This window comes from Periplaneta americana, chromosome 9, assembly GCF_040183065.1.
Source record: "Periplaneta americana isolate PAMFEO1 chromosome 9, P.americana_PAMFEO1_priV1, whole genome shotgun sequence".
In the NCBI taxonomy this organism is placed as follows: Eukaryota; Metazoa; Arthropoda; class Insecta; order Blattodea; family Blattidae; genus Periplaneta; species Periplaneta americana.
This window is the reverse complement of record NC_091125.1, coordinates 159,602,141-159,616,423: the sequence shown is the minus strand read 5'-3', so window position 1 is coordinate 159,616,423 and position 14,283 is coordinate 159,602,141. Positions and strand designations below refer to the sequence as shown.

At 35.0% G+C, this 14,283-nt stretch overlaps 1 protein-coding gene and 1 non-coding gene across 2 annotated transcripts in view; one reads left to right on the top strand and one right to left on the bottom strand.

Annotated features, from left to right (window-relative positions):
- Positions 1 to 14,283, bottom strand: part of LOC138706664 (CD109 antigen-like) — a 200,877-nt gene that overhangs the window by 152,979 nt on the left and 33,615 nt on the right. The gene's annotated exons all lie outside the window — the stretch shown is intronic.
- TRNAN-GUU (transfer RNA asparagine (anticodon GUU)) lies at positions 13,129 to 13,201 on the top strand. Its single transcript has one exon. It is a non-coding gene; the product is annotated as a tRNA-Asn (tRNA).

Below are 14,283 nucleotides of genomic sequence, written 5' to 3'. Positions count from 1 at the left end.
CCGTGTTTCGATAAAATTAATTCTCAAAACTGACAACAGATGGATTTTGGAAAATAGGAAAATTGTATAGGAAAATTGACATTTCACTGAAAACTACTACTTTTCCGAAAAACTTTGGGTTCCAAGCTTCAAAATGTGGGGCCATTTATTAAAATCCGTTCAGCCGTTTTCCCGTAATTTCCATTACCAGTTCAAATTATATATATATATAGATAATTGGTTGAAATTCGTAGACAATTTCAATGTTTCTTACCGGTACAATACTTGTAGCCTACATTTTCACGACACCCATTCCAAGTCTTCTAGGTTATGTTGCACAAAAATGTGTGCTTGAAAGTTGAAATTACAGTAACCGATTCCTCATATTCGACAAACACAAATACAATTTTTAGTACCTATTTTAAGATAATTGTCAGTAAGGGAACCATATACTTAAGTTTTCCCGCATTATTTAACTTACAATAGTATAAACAATATTTAGTGTACGTCTAAATATATGATTAGGCCTATGTAATACTGTATTTCTTTATCTGTACCCAATAATTTATTTTCGCGGTATTAATTAATATTGTTAATGGGGAGGGAATGAAAGAGATTAGTTAAATTGAATTTCGCGGCCTACGAGATCGCTGTATCGTTTTCAAGCAGAGGTCGAAAGTAGCGCGAGCAAAGCTCGTAGCATGTAACGTTTTACATTATGTTGCATGAAACCAACGAGTTAGATACTATAGAGAGGACAAAGACCTCAGAAAGTTGAAGACAATTCAACATTGGTCCGCCATGTTTCGGTTAGTCAAAACAAAGGGCCGTGGCTCGGATGTTGTAGGAAATGACTGTGATGAAGTTAGTATTATTGTGAATTGAGTTACATATTAAGACTATGTTAATAAGTAAAAAGTAAAATACACACAAAACTTTACGTTTTATAGCAGCTGTAGGCCTATGTTTTATTAGTTTCACTAAATATAGCCCAGATATTAAATGACAAGCTATACTCGATGCAACCAAAGCAAAGCACTTAAAGACGGATGAATTTAATCGGCAGAAGAAAAATAATTTTTTGACTTCGTCAGAAATTTAATTACCTTACAGCTAGTCTAACCTAATATGAAATCATGTAATTCAGTGCTCACCAGGTGATTTCAAGAGAGACGACGTATGTAACTAATAGGAATAAAATATAGGAAAGGTAGTGGCGAAAATTAAAAAAAAAAATATCCAGTAATTAAGTTATTGAGAAAAATTCATTTGAAATTGGAATTAACACAGAGAACTTTTGAAAACTGAAATTATTAAAACTACAAATAACCTCTTAGCATGCAACATAATAATTAAAGAATGATACTAATAGAAAGTTACTCATGATCATAACTCACCACATTCATTGAAACGATAAGATACTTACGATTAACATTGTTATCAGAAACAACAGGAGCCAAAGCTAGCTACACTTCTTTTCGCGTGATGGAGACATCGTGTGTCTAATATAATTTGAAACAAGCATTGATCTCACACGTGTCTCGCAACTGAAGCAGTAATTAGGAGAGGGAGAGACCGATTTATTAGCGAAGTGATATCTCCATATTTCTATTACATGTATTCGCGGGGATGTTCTGGCGACTTCGTTAGGATTAGCTTCCCCACACAGGTGTTTCGTCACTTGTCAGCATCGGACAGATTTAGGGTCACCTTGAGCGGGGTTTCGTATAGACTCGATGAAGCATAAAAGCCGAAGTCGGACTAGACCCGTGGGAAAGATACTGCCAAGCTTGGGTTTTCCAAAGAACGGGTATTCTTGTGAGATATACAAACTAATTTGAGGTTATGGGAAATCCAAAGTCTAAATTTAGAGATGACATATTTCGCGCCCAATAAGAAGAGATCTTGGTCCAGCTTATGAGGTCACTTTGGACCAATAGGGAATAGATTTTAGGCCGGTTAAGTGACGTAGTTGTTAGCCAATAGGATAGTTAGTTTTAGCGTAGGATAGGTTTTTATAAATAAGGGTGACGGGGAGCGGAGATCATCAAAACAACTTCACATCGTGTCGGCGGCCCTACATACAGGGCACAATAACTACTTCGTTTGGTGTCGACAGGACTACTATTTCGCTTCGTGTCGACACAATCACAACATCTCATCGTGTCGGCGGCCCAACTTAATAGTCTTTCTTCAGGCGAAGACTCGATAGATTGAACTTTGTCATCGGCGAGACTACTCGCCAACGTTTAGGAGCTTCGATCGTAGTGTACGGGACAGAGTATTGAATGTATAGTATCGGATAGAGCTTATTCAGAGCTGCAACTGAGTCGATACAGAATTGCGACCAACGATTGAATTATAAGTCAGCCGGAAATACATACTCTAGGGTTTACCAAGTGAATACGACAATAAATTTATAGTTTTGGAATTTACACTGCCTTTTATATAAGTAGCCGGCTTGGGATTATTCCCGACATCAACCTACACCACAACCGTACCTCGGCTACCCTGAGTGAATCTCACGCAACACCGAGACGCACCCACCCTCAAATGGCGCCCAACGTGTAGTCACAATAACCACTCACCCTCAAATGGCGTCCAACGTGGGAACTCAACAACGATACCACCTACACAACTAAGCAGAGGCTTTTGCAGAATAAAACTGTTCTTACATTATTTTGAACAATAATGACAAATTGTGTGTGATGCAAGTGCTAACTTTCCTCTTTGGTAACAAAAAGAGCCCTAACGCATTAATAAAAAGAAAATTTGAGTAGGCCCTATAAACACAATAAATACTAAACTCTTGAGGGTACAAACTTATTAATACAGATATTTCGCTTATGCTCAGTCCGTCTTATCTTATAATTCTCTGCGGCAGTGGTACCTGTAATGAGAGAGTTTAATTATCCAGCAACGAATATTATGATTTACGGTACATTTCATTTAAATCCGAGGGAATGAGACATTTTTGGAAATTTTAAAGTCTTAATTATTACTTTTTCATTTATAAATCAGCTTTTTACAAAACCTATAGCGAAATGTTTAAATTAAATATTGATGTATCTGAAAAATATAATACATGTACCAACTCGTTACAGTGTACCTTTGATAAGCACTCCTTGCGGAGGCTGGCGGTACTATAGACGCCATGTTTTTTAGGGAACGATCCATAGTACTGTTGGCCTCCGCAGGGAGCGCTTATCAGAGATCTTTAGCCTCTCTATAGTATCTAACTCGTTGCATGAAACTGTTTTATGAACCTGTTACAAAGAACAAGATGTTTCGTGGAACCAAAGAGTATAGAAAGCAACTTTAATCTGTTTTGAACAGTTGGAACAGGTTGGTACACGAAACAGTTTCATTTCGAAACAGTTTCATTTTTGTAACAGTTTCAAAATAGCAGTTCCAGAATATTCGTCCCATCTCTAGGAACAATATATCGGTTTTTACGAAATACCGATATTTTCGTTTCGATATAGCGATATATCAATATCGAAATTTTGATTCAATATATCGTATAATATATCGGTTTTCTCATGCATTTATCGATTTTTTTTGTGGAATTATTATCATTATCAACAACAGAATCCACACTAGACAACTCCGATAATTCCCGAGAGATGGTGCTACTGAAGGTGGACAGTTACATAATTGTGCAACCTCACTTAATATCTTGATGTAATTGGCTGGACTGGAATTCGAATTTAATATGCAGCACCAAATTCAAAATGCAGCGTGTGCGAATTTGAGACAGACAGGAGGTTTATCTACTACTGTTTTAATATTGCTATTAATGTTCTCCACTCTGAAAGGGAACCGTTGACCTCAAAACGGGTGTCAAAACTTTTATTTCTGTATTCTGAAATGGAGAGAGAAACAAGGATTTAATACCGATGTGACATTTATTGACGTCTATGATTTCTATGCACCTAGTGCTAACATTCTGTTTTCTTATACAGGGACATCACTTTATTTTTACCAACATTTTTAACATTAACCTGGCTATACTCGGAAACACTGTTTCTCCCTTCCATTACAGGAGTTTGATGTTACTAGTGCAATATGTAAACAAATCATTTTACTAGGTATAGGAGGAGAGAAAAGTAGTGTATCCATTTTTGTTGTAGGGAAATACGATATTACGATTTTCAGTTTGATCATCACTTTTAAGGAATTTATCAAAATACAGTAGAGTAGTAACATTTTTTTTTAACTCAACTTTTCAGGCGGCTATGTTCGTTATGTAATGTCTACTTTATTTAGCATATTAATTATTGATGTTATCATACAATATAGAGAGTGCATTTAAATTGAGGGGGTCATAAGTAAAGGGCTGTAAGTGCACTTAAGTTACTTTTGAGAAAATGGGGTTTAAATATTTAAGCTTTCGTAAAATCGGTTAAATTTTTATTTAAATTTTAATGTGTGATGCGATTAAAATATCCCTTTGCCACTAAAATTTTAGATACTTTTGCTTACACTGGATGCACTCAACTCATGTTATTACAAATGCCACTAGCATTCCTTTGCTTCTAGCCACCTCAATTCAAAAAAAGCTAATCTGAATTTTTAAACAAGTTGCTGAAAATAGTTGCCGTTCATTACAATGCAGGCTTCAATTCAGTACGCATATTATTAAAAACATTTTGAAGCATATTCTCTGAAATTGAATTTATCGTTTCTTGAATATAATTTTTTAGTACGATATTATTAATATAGGTTCTTTCTTCTATAGAAAACGCAATCATATTTATGAAACACACTATACACTGCAGTGTTTACTTCACTGCTTGAAGACTTCGAATGCAACAGCGGCCGTAAGTTTGTGTGTCTGACGGGAGCAAGGACATTAGTGAAGGGGTGAGAGTGAAGTACATTCAGAAATGCAGGTACAATAAAAATGCAAGTAAAAATAAAATGATGTCCCTGTACATTTTAGTGCATACAAATTCTATCCCTATAATTCTATGTTGTTTGGAATATTGGAGTGTAACAATAACTTGCAATGGCAACTTAGTACAGAAGGAATGTATCAAATCAACAGTGAAGTTTGTTAAAACTTGTAACATACTAAGTACGATTTACTTACATTTAAAAATAATTAAAAGTTTTGTTTACTTACATTTAAAAATGATTACGTTGTTAGGTAGAAAAGAGCATTATATCTGTGTCCTGGTTTGAATCCTATATATTGGAATAATTGAATTGTGTTCCAATATCAAATACTCAACTATGAAGACTTCACTTAAATCTTTCCCACTATATCATTTAAGCTCCCTTGCCTCCACCATAATTTTAATTTAGGTTAGGATCTACATCATATAGTATTGAAAATGTATTGTTTATTGTTACAATTTTAGATTTATGCTTTTGACTGTTATGATGTTAATTTCAATTGTAAAAAAGAATATTAACATTTAAGTAATTTTATTGTAATACAGTAAAGTACGCCTTAAAATGCTATTTGCTTACGGAATAGCGATATATCGATAATCGTTCGATATATCGATATAATTTCTACGATATATATCGTCTATCGAAATTAGGTTTGCAATATATTGCAATATCAATATATCGGTATGTAATTTATTTCCTCCATCACTAGTCTCGAGATGATTTAGAAAATAAAACAAAACATTCCTTATTAACACATTTATGTTGTATTCAGAAACATAAACTAAATTGAACATAAATAAAATTAAAAGGTTTCAGTAGTTATACCTAAATTAAAAAATAATTAATGCTATAAATGTGTCTGTTTTTGAGAAAGTGGCTTCTGAAATCTTCTATCTGTATTCAATATGCACACAATTGTATCATTTCCAATTTCAAGGAGATTTCTCACTTTTACTTCGATGGAAATCATAGACTGGAAATTTTGTACCCATTTTTGTTCCGATAAGTTATAAATTTTCTTAAAGTCCGTCCATCATAAACTTATCTTATACAGGGTCATCATTTTATATTTACTTCAATTTTTATTGTACCTGAGTTTTTGAATGTACTTCACTCCCACCCCTTCTACTAAAGAAGTTCCAACTGTCCTCCACACAGAACCAAGGCCGCATATAGTAAACGGCAATGAGCTAGTGAGTATAGTACGTTCCAGAAATATATCCGCGTTTTCCAGTGACGAAAGAGCTTTCAATATTGAATCACATTTTCGCACAGGTACTGTCCGTTTGCCTACGTCGCATCCCGATTTCCCCCACCTGCTTCTGCTCGCCCCTCTGTAAAAGCTGGGCTGTTTAGCTCTTTTCTGAAAACATTAATTTCTGTTAGGAATTGGACGTTTACGTAATATTATACAACTGTTTAAAATAACTTAAATAAAAAAGCCCCGTTAAGTAATTAACTGTCACGTGATGTTCCACCCCTTTCCACGATCCTGCGGCATAACCACTTGGACGAACAGTAGATAGCATGTCTGAGTAATTTTATCTTTGCGGGTCGGGCAGAAGTGAAGATTGAATTTACAGTACGTAAGGTACTCTTTTATAGAGTAGGTACAGAATTATTTCAACAAGAGTTACTAGTACGAAGGACGAAACTGGCAATTGGAATTAGATGCAATAGTCTATAGTGCGATAATATGCACAAAATAACTGAAGCCTGTATCGAAATGAACGGCCACACATTTTCAAAAACGTGTTCAAATATCCATATTATAATTATTTTTCAATTTAACTTCATTCTCTATATTGTACGCTAATGTGCTGTAGACAGTATAATATACACTGCATAATGAATACGTCCGAATGGATAGCTCAGTTCGTGAGTAAGAACACTTATTGTTAATACAGTACTGCAATTTGATTAAACAAAAACCTAATGAAAATTAACGAACTCAAAATCACGATATTTCCTATTTACTTAAATGGTTGAAGTACTTTTCTTCCTTCCTATACCTAGTAAAGTGATTTGTTTGTGTTTTACGCCAGTATCATCGAACTCCAATCGTGGAAGGGGGTAGCGAACGGTGTTTCCAGTTCTCTAAAGGTATAGCCAGGTTAATATTAAAAATGTTGGTGAAAATAAAATGATGTCCCTGTATAATAGTGTGATATATTTTTTTTATTTTATTCTACTTGATGAACGTTTTCGGTTTTTATAAACCATCTTCAGATCACATTACCTCTACTGATCTGTTATACTGTTGTGCAATAGGTTACATTAATCATATTATCTATACTAATAATAAATCTGTAGCCGAAATTTTTCTGGTAATTTTCGATTTTCCAAAAATAATTGGTCCTAACATATGTAATTAACCACCCTGAAACCGAAAATCGCATTTTTGAAATTTTTGTTTGTATGTCTGTCTGTATGTTTGTTACCTTTTCACGCGATAATAACTGAACGGATTTCGATGAAAATTGGAATATAAATTAAGTTCGTTGTAACTTAGATTTTAGGCTATATGGCATTCAAAATACATTATTTAAAAGGGGGGTTGTAAGGGGATCTGAATTAAATAAATCGAAATACCTCGCTTATTATTGATTTTTGTGAAAAATGTTACATGACAAAAGTTTCTTTAAAAATAATTTGGGATAAGTTTTATTCCTTGAAAAAGTTTGATAGGACTAATATTTAATGAGATAAATGAGTTTTAAAACTAAAATAACTGCCATCTAAGGCCGTGTAATGAATTAAAAAACAAATGACTTCGTCTGTAAGGGGCCTTGGACAACAACAATCGAAAGCTATGAAAGATAGCCTACAGAGAATGTTTCTGTGTTTGTATGAAGTAATATCGGAAGCTAAATTAACCGATTTGTATAATTAATTATTATTTCACCATTGGAAAGTGTAGTTTCTCTAGATAGACATAATGTTATTACAGTAACTTCTGATATATGATATATAATATATAATATAATATAATATAATATAATATAATATAATATAATATGTAATATAATTTAAATTATTTGAAGGGTTCAGAACCATAGTGGGCCAAGCGCCATTTACTGAATACGTAGAAAACAAGGGTTCAAATTAAGTTATTACCATAATTCAATGGAAACCTATAACAAGTGAAATAAAATATACACATTAAATCTAAACGGACCAAAATGATCGCATTTTAATTATTTGGATGCAATTTAAATTAAGAAACATATTAAATAAGTTATCCTTCTATCAAACACGAATCTTCCCTGGGTAAAATGTCCTATTTTAATTATGCAATTACTCTATATTTATTTCTAACGGGTGCAGCGGATCGCACGGGTACGGCTAGTGTTGAAATATAAAATATAAAATACAAGCTATCATAAAACGTTAATGAATGTACATGTTTAAAATGCTAACAAATTAAATTAAAATAGTCTCAAGTGAAGGTTGTTTTGCAGCATATATAGTCTTTCAAATGTAAACGGTTACGAAGTAACTGTCATGAAAACTGCATTTACAAATTATTAGAAATTATGAATCGTTGAGATCCAATGGAATGAGTATGCAGCGTCATGCTTTGATTTTAGGCAGCGCCCAGGAGCACGTGTGAAAATTTTATTATATTAACATTTTGAAAACGATTTAAAATCATTTAAAAACAATTATGATTACGTTGTCTAATTATATCAAAAAGATGGGTAGGGCTGTTTAATTGAAAATCTTTACTTACGATATGGCAGAGGTGTGTACTGTATTGAAGTCGGATGTGCCACAAATGCGGTAGGGCGTTACGTCTACAGAATGACTAAGTAATTATGATATCTTGTATTTTATATTTTATATTTCAACATAATATGGTTAATGTAACCTATTGCACAACAGTATAACAGTTCAATAGAGGTAATGTGATCTGAAGATGGTTTATAAAAACCGAAAACGTTCATCAAGTACAGGCCAGTTACTTTATAGTGACAGCTCTGGCCTGGCGACGCAGTGGTTTGGGCGAGTTCACTGTTTGTTCGAAGGGGTGTTCCTTTTAGTCTTCCCCCGGCTGCGTTACCGGTCACATCTCGGGGGCGTTAGTATGGGTGTACAGTCGCGCTAAGGACGTACTACACCACCACTGTCTTGTGTGTTGCAATTTAGTGTGTTTGTTACGTACATTTCATTTAGTTATTTAAGGGGAATTGGTCATTATCGCATGCAAAATAATGGTAAAAATAGCCTATCTTCTAGCAGTCATAAATATGATAGTCTACTATTTATCAGTGGTCTTTCATTTTTGTTAGCTATGTGTGTATACATATTAAGCTTTAAAATGAAAAAGAATGGTGACTCTGGAGTAAATCTGTATCCTAAAATTAATTTTTTTTAATTAAGCACAATTTTTTTTATAAATTCACTACATGTCTGTGATTAGGTACACTCTATTCACTTATTATAGCACATATTGAATTGAAAATTTGACCACTTACTGCTAATAGATACTAAAACATACCCTACTAAAATTATTCATATATCTGTAATATTATGGGCATAGGGCTTATAGTAATCATCACCGTCAATAAATTAAAAAAAAATTGAACATTAGTATAAACCCTATGCCCATAATACTACAGATATTTTAATAATTTTAGTAGGGTATGCTTTAGTATCTATTAGCAGTAAGTGACAAAAATTTTAATTCAATATGTGCTATGATAAGTGAATAGAGTGTACCTAATCACAGGTATGTAGTGAATTTATATAAAAAAAATATGTTTAAATTCAAAAATTAATTTAAGGGTAAGATTTACACTAGATTAACCATTCTTTTTTCATTTTAAAGTTTAATTTGTATACATATATCACTAAAAAAGTGAAATAGTTGTAATAAATAGTATTACATTTATAACTGCTTGAAGATAGGCTATTTTTACCATTACTTTGCATGCGATAACGTCCAATTCCCCTTAAACAGTTGTAGTGCTTCTGTTTTGTATTGTTTAGTGTGTAGTATTTATTGTCTAGATTCACTGCTATTTTCTGTTTGTGAAAATGCTGCCTGTTAGAAGTAAACTGAAAGCTCGGGTATTGCATTCGCAGTCGCGAGAAGTCGTGAACAACGTGTAGCGCTTTATGAAGATAGCGTCGGAAGAATAAACGTAATAAATGTTGGAAAACTTGTAGCAGAGTTTACCGCTGTGTCTGAGAGCTGTGTTAGCCAAATAATAAGGGAGACTAAAGACATTGATAATTGGCGCCAAAATCAACTGTGAACAACTTTAATGAAGCTGTCATAAGACGAACCAAAGCACGAGTTCTATATTTCACAGAACAGCGGCCCACACTTAAAAACATATATTATTGAAATTGAAAGACTATCTACTTTCAGGGAGGTATCTCGACTTTGAGGAAAGTTATTATGAAATTAGGATTTCATTAGAAAAAAAACACAAAATAATCGCTAAATTCTGGTGGAGCATCACTGCATTAGGGCCAAAAGTTTGCAGTATTTGAGTAAAATAAAGAAGTACAGGGAAGAAGGCCGCTCCATCTTTTACATGGATGATGATGATGATGATGATAATGATGATGATGATGATGATGGGAAAGGTAACAGTGAAGCACTGATGAACATTACCGTTATTTCCGCAAGAGTATATTTCATTGTTAATTTGTGATTAACTGTTAAATATAGTGATTCGATTGCTGATCATTGTATTTCCACATTAGTGTGTATTAGTGACTATTGTTCCGGAGTATGAAGTGAACACAGTGACAGGAGCTCAAAATTATGCAGACGCTGCAACGTGAAACTTCATTTCTGATATGACTGTATTTCCCTCCCTCCATTCGCTCCGTCTCGGATCGGTCTCCCTCCCACAGTCGAACCTTCTCCTCTCTCGCGTCGACGAGCTGTCACCATAAAGTAACTGGGCTGTAGAATGAAATAAAAAAAATATCACACTTTTATACAAGATAAGTTTATGACGGACGGACTGTAAGAAAATTGATAAATAGACTGGAAACTTATTTTGCATAAATATGAGTTTGCAAATGCTATCAAAATTGTAAGAGTTTCTTTTGCAAGTTCGAGGTATTCTTACATTCTTTTGATCTAAAACTAATCTAGGCTGTGAAAAAATTATAGTTTTAACCTTCCGTCAGTAACCAGAGATTTCAATAAGTCTTTTCCTTTTTTAATTTCAACCAGTTGAATGCAACTGTTATAAACGGATTCAGTGTCTATCTGTCGTCCGCAAAATTAGACTAAGAATTTGTCGTATCATACAAAACGTAGCAAAATTTTCCATGAGTTCTTTAATGCACTAGCATCCTGGGTTGCCAAAAACACAGAATAACACACATATAGTAACGATTACAGTAAAATAGATGAGTCAAATTGAAATGTGAACTAGGAGCTTAAATTTAATAAATAATAAATTTGTACATATATTTGTAACAATCACACACTAACGAATAGAAAAGGGGGGGGATCATGATATTCCGTATAAAATATGATTTTTCAGAATTGCCACAGACCCTTTAATCTTCTTCTTTCTTGGCGCTACAGCTCATTGTGAACCTTGGCCTCTTCCACAATTTTCCGCCAGTTGTCTCGATCCTGCGAAATTGCTTTCCAATTCCTATATCCCATCTTACATATGTCTTCCTCAACTCCATCCAGCCATCTTATTCTTGGTCGTCCACGGCTTCTTTGGCCCCCAGGATTTCCATTTAATATCCTTTTAGGAATTTCTACGTCATTCATCCGTGCCACATGCCCAGCCCACCTTAATCTTGCTGCTTTTACCATTCTTCTAATAGGCGGATCTTTATAGATGGAATACAACTCATTATTATATCGCCTCCTCCATCTTCCTCTCTCGAATACTGGGCCAATTATTTTGCGGAGTATCTCCTCTCAAAGGCATCCAAATTTCCAGCGTCCTTTTTTGTTAGGGACCACCTCTCAGCAGCATATGCTAGTACAGATCTTATAAGTATTTTATAGATAGTTATCTTTGTGGTACGAGATAAAATTCTTGAACAAAGTAATTTTCTTAAGGCGAAGTAAGCTCTATTGGCAGCCATTAACCTCTGCTTTATTTCATATGAAATATCATTAGAATGAGTAACTGTTGATCCCAGGTATTTAAATTCATCCACTCTACAGACCCTTTAATGGTTGAAGTAATTATTTTTGGAATGATGTCATGGGTTCCAAATGTTTCGATAGTGTTTACAGTTGATCGTGGGATGGTGCCCCTCACTCCGATCATTAAACCATGTACTTCCGAGGTGCCTTCCATCTGATATTTTTCTCGAAAATACGGAATAGTAGGCTCATAAATTTGTTGTTTCTCTTTGTTGACCTCGGATGGTTGGGTCTGGCTCATCTCAAATCTAACAGGTGGGTCCAGTATAAAGCCTTTACTATTAGTCTTGTCTAGAGCCACGATGTCCGCTCTTCTAATTCCGCAGCCTTCAGACGCAACGCAGTGCACCTCTTCATGGACCTCGAAGGATTTGTTTCAAAGGGCTTGTACTATTAGTTTTCGGATGTTATGATGGCGTGAATTTCTCAGGAGTTCTCCATGCTGACAGGATCCTAGGACGTATGCTAAGGTTTCAATCTCGTTGCAGTATCTGCAACGGAAACCGTCCAAGGATCTTCCATGAAGACTTCTCACTGGTGCTACGTTAGCATTCATCTTAATTGCGCCCCGCCATTCAGAGAAAGACAGACCCTCTTATGTTTCCTAAGATTTTGTCGTAGTTTATGGACATTGATGTTACTTATATCCAGATCTTCAGGTGGAATTTTTAACTTCCTTGAACAGACTTTCTTTTTTGCTGCTACGTTCCTTGTAGAAACGACAAGAGGATTCGAGGTTCTCAATAATGTGTTGCAAATATTGAGATGCTGTAAATATGCTTTCCATTGAGCTTTGAAAAGGCTGAGACCCTTATATTTACGTTCAGTGTACAACACCGCGTCGGGCGTGTCTCCTGGCAAATATAAAATTTCCTTCACCGAACTTTCCTTTCCGTGTGACTTAAATTGTGGCTTTCTGTTAACGAACAGTGACGTGTATTATGCAAATCAAGCTTACAGGTGTAACTCCCTGTAAAGTTGATTTGAATAATTTCGAGGGAAAAATTGATAGTGTGCACTCAATGTTGGTTGCTTGACGGTTGTCAGCCCACTTTGAGGTCTGTGGATATAGAGGGAAAAATTGGATCGGTGTCTGGTAGAGTTCCCGGGTAGCTCAGTTGGTAGAGCGTTGGTACGTTAAACCAAAGGTCCCGGGTTCGATACCCGGCCCCGGAACAATTTTTACCTCGAAATTATTCAAAGTGGAAGTTATATAGTTACGCAAATTTTAACAGTTTATTCCTTGGGTAGAATACAAACGAAAAATGCAAATAACACTTTGTTGGGACGTGTTCGAAAAAAAAAATACCACTCAAACCTATCTGAAATGATGCTGTAACATAAAATCTCAAAGCGACCAGTATTTTCAGCATTGGTGAAATCGGTAAGCCTCATGGTTGTATTGTGAATTTCAATGAGAGACACCAGAATATTCACAAGTGTTCTTGTCGAAACGGTATCTCCTCTTAAATTGTTGGTCATTGTACATCTCTAAAGGGTTTTCCATATCTCTGATATATCTTTTGTTTTGCCGAAACCCATTTTCATTTTCATTATAGAACTCAATAAATTCATCAAAATCATAATCATCATCCATTATACACTGAATCAGCTGATTACAGTGCATATACGGAAACACTTGAGTAAGCTGACAAGCTACCTTATTTGAATAAGTGTTCACTTCAGTGGGATTTATGAATTGGAAATGATTATAAGCAACTGCTTAAGGTTTTCCTTATGATAAGTGTTGACTATGAATTCGGCCCTAAGTAAGAATAAGTGCACTGTAATGGGTCTATCAGTGGCGTAGCATGAAATTTTGAGCAGGGGAAGCTAACTCAAGTTGTCTTTCATGCAATATGAGAAAACGTATTACAAAAATACAGTCTTAAAATAAATAGTACTCAATGTCAAGTCAACAGTCGAAGATTGGTTGGAACCTCGTAACACCAATAAGGCATGACCTTAAATGATACGTAGTAAATTCACAGTTTACACATATCTCTAACAATTAGACACGTATACGTATAACATTAGTTCACTCCCTGTCATACTTAGAGAAATCACAATATTAGTACCATTACATAAGTATGGTCCACGCCTGTGAAGTAACGGTTAGCACGTCTAGCCGCGAAACCAGGTGGCCCGGGTTCGATTCCCGGTCGGGGCAAGTTACCTGGTTGAGGTTTTTTCCGGGGTTTTCCCTCAACCCAATATGAGCAAATGCTGGGTAACTTACGGTGTTGGACCCCGGACTC